Source organism: Aedes albopictus, chromosome 2, assembly GCF_035046485.1.
Source record: "Aedes albopictus strain Foshan chromosome 2, AalbF5, whole genome shotgun sequence".
NCBI classification, from domain to species: Eukaryota; Metazoa; Arthropoda; class Insecta; order Diptera; family Culicidae; genus Aedes; species Aedes albopictus.
Window position 1 is genome coordinate 459,484,063 of NC_085137.1, and position 8,931 is coordinate 459,492,993.

Below are 8,931 nucleotides of genomic sequence, written 5' to 3' on the forward strand. Positions count from 1 at the left end.
ATGCTTCCATATTTCTTTTGAGATGCGTCCTTATAGGATGCAGATTCGTGCTAAGATGCTTGCAGAATCTTTCTGGAATGCTTCTAGAATATTCCAGAATCCTTCTGGGATTCTTTCAAAATCCTTCTGGGTTGCTTTCAGAATACTACCTTATGGGAAGCTTTCAAAAATCTTTCTGGCATGCTTCTAACTTCCTTCAGGTATGCTGTCAGAATCCTCAAAATCTCAGGGATGCTTTCGGAATGGAATCCTAAGGGATACTTCCAGAATCATTCTGGAATGCTTCCAGATTCCCGCTGAGCGGCTTCCAGGATTTTTCTGACTCCTTTATGATTGCTTCCAGAATTCCTCTGGGTTGCTTCCGGAATCTTTCTCCGGAATCTGGGATGTTTTCAAATTCCTAATAGGAAGCTTCCAGAATAATTCTGGGATGATTCCAGAAGCCTTCTGAGTTGCTTTCAGAAATTTTCAAGGTTTTTCTTAGCAAAATCAGTTGGGTATTTTACGGTATTATTGAACATTTGGATTATTTTATGCCGAATTCCTTAAAATGTTTTGTGAAGTTTTTGGAGAAATATCCGTTAAAAATCACAACACATCACAGAAAAAAATCCAGAAGAATACTGGAAGCATCTCCAGGGTTTCTACCTATATTTTGTCTCAAGTTATTTGAGTTTTCCTGGTTTTTACAGGGTTAATTTTTGTCATATTTCCAATTTGTAAGTCAATTTATTGTTTATAAATTCTGGAAACAAAAGGAATTTGTAGGCATTCCTGAAGAAGCATCCCAGAAGGTTTTAGGAAGAATATATGAAAGATTTTTAAGCATTCAATAAGAAATTTCAAAATACATATTCAGGAAGCATTTTAAAGGATTTTGGAATCATCCCTGACAAAATTGAGAAGCGTCTCAGAAGAATTCTGGTAGCATCCCAGAAGCATTTCGGTTCGGATGCATCCCAGAAGAACTTTATACAGGGGATGGCCAAAATGTTTGGGATAGGCAACTTTTTTTTCACTCACAAACAAGTTCAACAAGCTATAACTTTTCATAGAGCGCATCAAAAAATCTCAAATTTTGACTGTTTGTCAACCTATTATGTGTGCATCATTGGTACAAATTTGGGCTCGATTGATTAATATTTCGCAAAGTTAGTACCGTTCGGGTAAAACACTATTTTTCAAACAACTCATTTTTGAGGTGTCATATCTCGGAAACCAGTGAACCGAATTGAATGAAATTTTGAACGTACACTAACAATATGTAAACTATTAAAACATAGGCACTTTTTAAACGTTGAAAAAAGTTATCATAGATTGACACTTTTTGGATTTTTCTTGAAAAAATGTAATTTTTTTACATCAATGTCAATAAATTTTAGTGTTGATATCCAAAGATTTTCCACTTCTGTTCTCAAGTTATCTCTAATCAGATATATTAGAGCCTATTTAGATTGAAGGAAGAACACATTTAATAATTTTTGTGTGGTATTGTAAATTTGACTTATTTTCCTCTATATGGGTAAAAATTTCAATCCGGTAAAACTTAATTCGCCGTGAGAAAATATTACATTTTATAACGTCGTATTAAGTATCAATATTTTTTTTTTTTTCCTCATCTGTAGAGCCTTTTAACCACTGCGTCCATTATTTAGGAATATTGTGGTATGACCCATATTTAATTTGGTGCTAATCGATTATCCTGTCACAATTGAGCTGTGATGGACATTTGTTGATATCGCACTCGATCCCAACTAGGCACAACTCGTTTTATAAAGTCTATTACCCTGTTAGGATTACTTTGCCAAACTTCCAAGGGCTCTAATAACCCTTTTCCAAATATTGACAACCTTTGATTGGATAGCTCTCCACAGCAGCAGAGTAAATGTTCAGCGGTTTCGTTTTCACCTTGACAAAAACGACACTCAGATGATTGGATTTTTCCAATCTTGTGTAGATGGTACCTACTGGGGCAGTGACCGGTCATCAGGCCCGTTATTACCCTCAGGTCTCTCTTGTTTAAATTTAGTATGGTCCTGGCTTTTGCTGCACTAGGTCTTATAAATCTTTTTGCTTGTCTGGATGTATCCGTGGCATTCCAATTGGTTTCTCCCATAGACATTTCCCATATTTTTAGTTTCGTCCTAAGAGTACACTCAGGAACTCCACAGAATGGTTCAGGGCCTACGAAGCTCGATGCTGCACCCTGTCTGGCTAGATTGTCGGCGTTTTCATTTCCCTGAATTCCGCAATGGCCGGGCACCCAGTATAATGTTACTTCGTTCCTACTGGCCAACTGCTTCAGAGAAAGAATGCATTCCCACACTAGCTTGGACTGGCACGTGAATGCCCTTAGCGCATTTAGAGCAGCTTGACTGTCTGAGAAGATGCAGATTTTTGCAAATCTGTAATTTCTCCTCAGGCAAGTATTAGCACACTCTAATATGGCTTGAATCTCTGCTTGAAACACAGTGGGACTACATCCCATTGGTATAGCTTTACTTATACCTGGGCCAAAAACTCCAGCACCAGTATTTTCCCCCATCTTAGACCCATCAGTATAAAATACAATAGAACCTGGACGTAAGCTTGGCCCACCAGAATCCCAAATATTGCGGCTTGGTTTAACCACATTAAAGGGAACATCATAGTTGGTCTTCGTTATCATCCAATCCTCTACTGTTTTAATATCTGAGTTTAAATTGAAGTCTTTGACGATCTTCAAATGTCCTACTAGATCACCTTCTAGCAGTTTGTTGTGACGCAGAAACTGCAGGGCACTTTTTGCCGCTTGCAGTTGAACAAATTGGTGCAATGGTAACATATTGAGAAGGGCATCTAATGCAACCGATGGTGTGCTTTTCATTGCCCCTGTAATTGATATACAAGCAAGTCTTTGAAGCTTGCTTAGCTTCTTTTGAGCGGTTACCTCGATTGTTTTAGGCCACCATACAAGTGAAGCATATGTAACTTTTGGCCGGACTATTGCTGCATAAATCCAGTTTGTCATGTTTGTCAAGTATCAATATATTGTTGATGTTGTTAAGGGCACGGTAAAGGCTGGGTATGCTGCGCAATTCAGATCCCATTGTGATCCACTAGCCTCTGCCCAGCAACTCCTATCCCTACCTCCTCGCGGTACCGACCGGAAACTATGAGCAACCTTAGGGAAGATCGGGTAACCAACCCCGGTGTGAACTTTGGCCGTAGGCTGACAGGGAAAGGGGGGGTTTGCTTCGGCAAACCTGAGCGTCTGTTCTCCAGGAGAAGCGGCTCACAACAGCGTCTGATTCCCATGTTAGGGGCGGCTGATCTACGTCCGAGTGCCAGGGAAGGACTCTAAGCTCAACTGTGCACTATGGTCCTCCGGAAAGTAGGGGGTTGGTGTCAGGCCCTACGAGCCAGCCGTAAAAAAACATTGTACCGTCGTGCGGGGTTACTTTTGAAATGCGGGGCTACTTTGGACACTTTCAAATATGGATTTTTTGAATTCGAAATATGGTTCAAATCTGTTTGATGTCTTTGGGACTATTACGAAGCAATAGTTTTCCCTCCATTTGGTTGAAATTATTTTTCAAACAGACCGTTTATTGCTTGGCAGGACGCGAAAATACATCGAATAAATCAATAAAATATACATAACGTATCAGAACATTTGGTCTGTAAGCATTGTTTCTACAGTTCATAAATTTCAAAGGGTTGATCAATTCATTCAAAATATATCAACGTAGCATATACAATCGAATATTTGTATCGTTATACATTATAAATGACCATTTCACCCAAATAAAGGATTGATGGTCCTTTTTTCAGGCTATTTATATAGCAATATCACGCTGCTCATAATACCAAAGGTAGCACGGAACCATCTTCAAACGCATAAATTTATTGAAATCATGTCTGATACAGTATACTACAGTATTGGTACAAAGTAGTTTTCTAAATAAACCTGGAATTTGAAATGCAATTTTGTTTTAGATAAAAATGTCCAAAGTAGCCCCCATCTGGTTCTATATGAGATGTGTCCGATTGGTGTATGAACAACTTTTTTGTTTATTGATGGATTTAGTTCAAATTTTGCATACATCCTACATACATACTCACAATTATTATCTGTAAAAATTGTGGAAATCCATTCACTAGTCTGGGAGTTATTATGTCATAAAGTTGAAAAATCATGAAAAAGTGTAAAAAGAAGCCCCGCACGACGGTAACGGAAAATCAGCAACAGAATGATACGAACCGAGACCAACGGCAACGACTCCAGCGAACAAAAAGGACTTGCGATAGGAAACTCGGTACGTGGAACTGCCGATCTCTCAACTTCATTGGGAGCACCCGCTAACTCGCTGATCTACTGAAGGACCGCGGGTTCGGCATCGTAGCACTGCAGGAGGTGTGTTGGACAGGATCCATGGTGCGAACGTTTAGAGGTAATCATACCATCTACCAGAGCTGCGGCAACACACGCGAGGTGGGAACAGCTTTCATCGTGATGGGTGATATGCAGAGGCGCGTGATCGGTTGGTGGCCGATCGACGAAAGAATGTGCAGGTTGAGGATCAAAGGCCGATTCTTCAACTTCAGCATAATAAACGTGCACAGCCCACACTCCGGAAGTACTGATGATGACAAGGACGCATTTTACGCGCAGCTCAAACGCGAGTACGATCGCTGCCCAAGCCACGACGTCAAGATCATCATAGGTGATTTGAACGCTCAGGTAGGCCAGGAGGAGGAATTCAGACCGACGATTGGTAAGTTCAGCGCCCACCAGCAGACGAACGAAAACGGCCTACGACTCATTGATTTCGCCGCCTCCAAAAATATGGCCATACGTAGCACCTTTTTCCAACACAGCCTCCCTTATCGTTACACCTGGAGATCACCACAGCAGACGGAATCTCAAATCGACCACGTTCTGATTGACGGACGGCACTTCTCCGACATTATCGACGTCAGGACCTATCGTGGCGCCAACATCGACTCCGACCACTATCTGGTGATGGTCAAACTGCGCCTAAAACTTTCCGTCATCAACAATGTACGATACCGGCGACCGCCACGGTACAACCTAGAGCGACTGAAGCAACCGGATGTCGCCTCAGCATACGCGCAGAATCTCGAGGCCGCGTTGCCAGACGTGGGCGAGCTCGATGAGGCCCCTCTAGAGGACTGCTGGAGTACAGTGAAAGCTGCCATCAACGACGCAGCCGAGAGCACCATCGGGTACGTGGAACGGAATCGGCGGAACGAATGGTTCGACGAAGAGTTGTAACGAAAACATTGGAACCTTATAAATGCGCAAGGCCCCACGTTGGGCGCCAATGTAACGAAAACATTGGAACCTTATAAATGCGCAAGGCCCCACGTTGGGCGCCAATAAGCCATATGAATAAAGCTGAGTAAATACTCTTTACTCAGATCTCTGTGAAGATTCACAGAGATTTGTTCCACGGCTTCACAAAGATTTAGTAAAGAGTATTTACTCAATTTTATTCATATGGCCTAATGTAACGAATAAATTGGAACCTTACAAATGTACATTATATTTTCCGTATCGGGCCCCACGTCTGGGAACTTAGATACGCAAAATAAAATGGAACATTACAAATGCACAAAACACGGTTTTGGAGGAGAAGAATGCAGCGAGGGCGGTAATGCTGCAGCAAGGGACTCGACAGAACGTGGAACGTTATAAACAGAAGCGGAAACAGCAGACCCGCCTCTTTCGGGAGAAAAAGCGCCGCCTGGAAGAAGCGGAGTGTGAAGAAATGCAACTGCTGTGCCGTTCCCAAGAAACACGGAAGTTCTATCAGAAGCTCAACGCATCCCGCAACGGCTTCGTGCCGCGAGCCGAAATATGCAGGGATAAAGACGGAGGCCTTTTGACGGACGGACGTGAGGTGATCGAAAGGTGGAAGCAGCATTTCGATCAGCACCTGAACGGCGTGGAGAACGTAGGCACGGGAGCCCACGGCAACGGAGGAAACGACGACGCCAGTGCAGCGGAGGACGGAAACGAACCAACTCCCACGCTGAGGGAAGTTAAGGACATAGTTGCAGGGGTTACAAAATGGCAGCGAGTATGGCCGCCACTCTCTCCCTTATACCTCCCTCCCCTCACCATAGTCATCGAGAAGCGCGGAAGTTAGCGAACAATTTCTCAAAATTATACTTGCTTACCTTCTCAAATTGAACTCAGGTTGCTACTTGTGGTAGACAACTATATTTTTCATCCGCCAGGAAGTACTGCTTTGCAATTTTCACTATATTTTCACAATTTCGTGCCAAAATGTAGCACTCACTGCACTTTTTTTTCTTCGACAAGCGCGTCACCCTTATTTTCAAATCACTTTTTAACAGTCTTCTACGCAACACAGCACTGTAATAAGTTGATCGATTACGTGAAATTGTCCGCACTTTCGCCTAACCTACCGTTTATCGCGAAAAACTTACGCGTTTTCCACTTTTGTGGTCGAAACCCCGGATCAATTTACATCGCGGTTCGCTAAAATGGAAAAGTGTACCGTTAAACTGAGTGGTGTTGTTCAACGTACGGTGAAATTGATTAAACCGCAGTTCATGTTTATCACGAAACAAGGCTGTTATTTTGTTAATCTTTTTAACTATTTTAAATATCATACTGCCAATATGATTTCAATAGATAACAGAACAATCGTTCGCTGTTTATGAGTTGAAATTACATCAATTAATGTCACCCCATAACACGGTAGTTTCCTACGGTCAGTGAGAAAAAGTACGAGAGAAGAGAGGAGAGAGTTGTCAACAAAAACGTAAATCAAGTGGTGCATAATGGGATTATTGGTGAAAATATTGGGCAAAGTAGGGATTTAAATAAATTTAAAAATATTTTATAAGAACAAATTGTGTTGGTGGGCATATGCAATAAATCATATGTGTGCCAAAATTCAAAGGTACAACTGCTACTTTAATACAGCTCATTTTGGAACGTTTTTGTTAGTTTATTTGACCAAGTCACACTACACTGTGCACCGTCTGACTTGTTTGTTTTGAGTGGGTGGTTGAGAGGGTTATTAGAGCGGGAGCCAAACTTATTATTATGATCTCGAGCAACCTTCACCTTAAGGATGCCATTCACCAGCTCAAAACCAACAAAGCAGCTGGTAAGGATGGTCGCAGCTGAACTCATCAAGATGGGCCCAGAAAAGTTGGCCACCTGTCTGCATCGGCTGATAGTCAGGATCTGGGAAACCGAACAGCTACTGGAGGAGTGGAAGGAAGGGGTAATCTGCCCCATTCACAAGAAAGGCGACCATTTGGAAAGTGAGAACTTCAGGGCGATCACTATTTTGAATGCTGCCTACAAAGTGCTATCCCAGATCATCTTCCGTCGTCTGTCACCTAAAACAAATGAGTTCGTGGGAAGTTATCAAGCCGGCTTCATCGACGGCCGGTCGACAACGGACCAGATCTTTACCGTACGGCAAATCCTCCAGAAATGCCGTGAATACCAGGTCCCAACGCATCACCTGTTCATCGACTTCAAAGCGGCATACGACAGTATCGACCGTGCAGAGCTATGGAGAATCATGGACGAAAACGGCTTTCCTGGGAAGCTGACTATCAGTCTAAAGCAACGATGGACGGTGTTCAAAACTGCGTAAGGGTTTCGGGGGAACTATCCAGTTCATTCGAATCTCGCCGGGGACTGCGACAAGGTGATGAGCTCTCATGCCTACTCTACAACATCGCTCTGGAATGTGTGATGCGACGAGCCGGGCTCAACAACCGGGGAACGATTTTCACAAAATCCGGACAATTTGTGTGCTTTGCGGACGACATGGACATTATTGCCAGAACATTTGGAACGGTGGCAGAGCTGTACACCCGCCTGAAACGCGAAGCAGCAAAGGTCGGACTGGTGGTGAATGCCTCAAAAACAAAGTACATGCTGGTAGGCGGAACCGAAAACGATCCGTCTGGGTAGTAATATTACGATAGACGGGGATACTTTCGAGGTGGTGGAGGAATTCGTCTACCTCGAATCCTTACTGACGGCTGACAACAACGTGAGCCGTGAAATCCGGAGGCGCATCATCGGCGGAAGTCGGGCCTACTACGGGCTCCAGAAGAAACTGCGGTCGAAAAAGATTCACCCACGCACCAAATGCACCATGTACAAAACGCTAATAAGACCGGTGATCCTCTACGGGCACGAGATATGGACCATGCTCGAGGAGGACCTGCAAGCACTCGAAGTTTTCGAGCAACGCGTGCTAAGGACGATCTTCGGCGGTGTGCAGGAGAACGGTGTGTGGCGGAGAAGAATGAACCACGAGCTTACTGCACTTTACGGCGAACCCAGCATCCAGAAGGTGGCCAAAGCCGGAAGGATACGGTGGGCAGGGCAACCCTGCAAAGCTGGTGTTTGCTAACCATCCGGTTGGTACAAGAAGGCATGGAGCGCAGAGAGCACGATGGGCGGACCTGATCTGGCGAGTGTTGGGCGTGACCGACGTTGGAGAGCTGCAGCTGCAAATCGAATATTATGGCGGCAAATTGTTGGTTCAGTATTATCATGAATTTGATGTTAACTAAATAAATGAAAAAAATGAAATTTGCTTGAATTGCTTCAGGAATTGCTTTCGGGATTCTTCCAGGGATTTATCTGTTATTATTAATCCTTAAGGAAATCGTGGTGGGACTCCTCCAGGAATTCTTGCTGCAATTCCTTAAGAATTTCTGCTTTATTTCTTGTTGGTATTTTTGCTAGTGTTTCACCAAAAATTCCGCTGGAAATTCTTCGAGAATTCATTAACAATCCATTCAAATTTTTCTAGGCATTCCTCCTGTGATTCCTCCAGAAGCTTTTCATGGGATTCTTTCAGGAACTCCTTCTATGATTCCCCCAAAAATTCCCGCTGATATTTCTGCAGGACTTTTTCC